The sequence below is a fragment of the Babylonia areolata genome, chromosome 35, assembly GCF_041734735.1.
Source record: "Babylonia areolata isolate BAREFJ2019XMU chromosome 35, ASM4173473v1, whole genome shotgun sequence".
In the NCBI taxonomy this organism is placed as follows: Eukaryota; Metazoa; Mollusca; class Gastropoda; order Neogastropoda; family Buccinidae; genus Babylonia; species Babylonia areolata.
The window spans coordinates 21,892,770-21,895,269 of record NC_134910.1 but is presented as its reverse complement, the minus strand read 5'-3'; the positions used below and the strand labels follow the sequence as shown (position 1 = coordinate 21,895,269).

Sequence of the window (2,500 nt, the reverse complement as noted above, 5' to 3'; positions counted from 1 at the left end):
CCCCTCCCCTCGCCCCCCCAACTCCCCTCCCCCAGCCCCCCCAACTCCCCTCCCCTCGCACCCCCAACTCCCCTCCCCTCGCACCCCCAACTCCCCTCGCCCCCCCAACTCCCCTCGCCCCCCCAACTCCCCTCCCCTCGCACCCCCAACTCCCCTCCCCTCGCCCCCCCAACTCCCCTCGCCCCCCCAACTCCCCTCGCCCCCCCAACTCCCCTCCCCCCCCGCCCCCAAACTCCCCTCCCCCCCGCCCCCAACTCCCCTCCCCCCCCCGCCCCCAAACTCCCCTCCCCCCCCGCCCCCAAACTCCCCTCCCCCCCGCCCCCAACTCCCCTCCCCCCCCGCCCCCAAACTCCCCTCCCCCCTCCGCCCCCCAAACTACCCTCCCCTCGCCCCCCCAACTCCCCTCCCCTCGCCCCCCCAACTCCCCTCCCCCCCCGCCCCCAAACTCCCCTCCCCCCCCACCCCCAACTCCCCTCCCCCCCCGCCCCCAACTCCCCTCCCCCCCCGCCCCCAAACTCCCCTCCCCCCTCCGCCCCCCAAACTACCCTCCCCTCGCCCCCCAAACTACCCTCCCCTCGCCCCCCAACTCCCCTCCCCTCGCCCCCCCAACTCCCCTCCCCTCGCCCCCCCAACTCCCCTCTCCCAGCCCCCCCAACTCCCCTCCCCTCGCCCCCCCAACTCCCCTCCCCTCGCCCCCCCAACTCCCCTCGCCCCCCCAACTCCCCTCGCCCCCCCAACTCCCCTCCCCCCCGCCCCCAAACTCCCCTCCCCCCCCGCCCCCAACTCCCCTCCCCCCCCGCCCCCAAACTCCCCTCCCCCCCCGCCCCCAAACTCCCCTCCCCCCTCCGCCCCCCAAACTACCCTCCCCTCGCCCCCCAAACTACCCTCCCCTCGCCCCCCAACTCCCCTCCCCTCGCCCCCCCAACTCCCCTCCCCCCTGCCCCCCCCCCCCCCCCCAACACACACACACACACAACCGAGGTCAGGCACCTATCACACACACTTAGGATAGTAGTGGATGAAAATTCTTGGAGTAAAGCGTCTTCTCCCGGCCCTCCCCCCCCCTCCCCCACCCCCCGGCCCTCCCCAACCCAAGGACACACTATGCTATGAACAACCATCTACCTGAAGAGAGGCAAGGCCTTCAAGACTCACTTGTGATACACTTAAAAAAGAAAAAAAGAAAAAAGAAAAATAAATCCAAGCTTTTTATGTATTTAGTATAATTTCAAAATGTAATGTTTAAGATGAGAAAGATCAGTTTAAAGCAAATTAAGTCCCCTAGCATTAATTAGAGTCATTTCCCTTTTTTTACTATCTGCACCAAAACGTTTGCAAAATAAATAAAACTTCCATGCTTAGCAAAAGAAGTTCCTGTTTGAACAAAAAATGATAATAATGACTGCTCTTGTTGTTGGGTCAGAATATCAGATCAAAGTACCAAGTTTAGAGAATAGAAAAAAAAATATATATAACAGTAAATGCAGTTTACATATAATTAGGCTTCTTTTTTTTTTTTTTGTGCCCATCCCAGAGGTGCAATATTGTTTTAAACAAGATGACTGGAAAGAACTGAATTTTTCCTATTTTTATGCCTAATTTGGTGTCAACTGACAAAGTATTTGCAGAGAAAATGTCAATGTTAAAGTTTACCACGGACACACACACACACACACACACACACACACACACAACCGAACACTGTGTTAAAACATAGACTCATTTTGTTTACACAAGTGAGTCAAAAATCAGTATTTGTTTGTTGCTGAATCTTGTACAGAGACAAATCTAAGCGCTTTCACACCAGTCATTCACACGCATGCATAAGTCAAAAACTGAAGAAACTGAAGACAAGGAAGAGACAGGTAAAGGGAGGCTGGCTGTCTTGGGAAGAGGTGGGTTTTTTAAGGCCACACCTGAAAGAGCTGGGTGCGGAGACCTGACGAAGCGAAAGAGGAAGGTCATTCCAAAAAGCACGAAAGCCGCGTGTCGTCACAACCCAAATTAGGAAACCAAAAAAGCAGTGCACTTTTGTATGAGGTAAAAAAAAAAAAAATTAAAAAAAGGGGGATGGGGGGGGGGGGGGGGGGGGGGGGGGAGCAGCGGAAGGGGGGAGGCAGAAGAAGATTGATTTTTAAAACCCCACAGAAAAATTTTCAAATGGCAAAGCGAATATATAGAAGCGGAGGGGGGTGGTAGGAGGGGGGGGGGGGGGGAGAAGGGGGGGGGGGAGGGGGGGACAACAACAACAACAACTAAAAACCAAAATGACCACAACAACAACAACAACAACACAACAACAACAACACACACACACACACACACACACACACTTCCCACAACAAAAAGGAAACATATATATATATATATATAGGATATATACATACATATATAAGGGAGGGGGGGCGGGTAAAACAACAGCAACAACAACAACAGACAACACCAAAACATAGAACCGAAACCATTAAAAAAACCAAAACCATCAACAACAAAAATTTTG

The 2,500-nt window shown here is 54.8% G+C and overlaps 1 protein-coding gene across 5 annotated transcripts in view; it reads right to left on the bottom strand.

Annotated features, from left to right (window-relative positions):
* The window catches only part of LOC143277982 (uncharacterized), a 44,370-nt gene that overhangs the window by 5,455 nt on the left and 36,415 nt on the right, over positions 1-2,500 (bottom strand). The gene's annotated exons all lie outside the window — the stretch shown is intronic.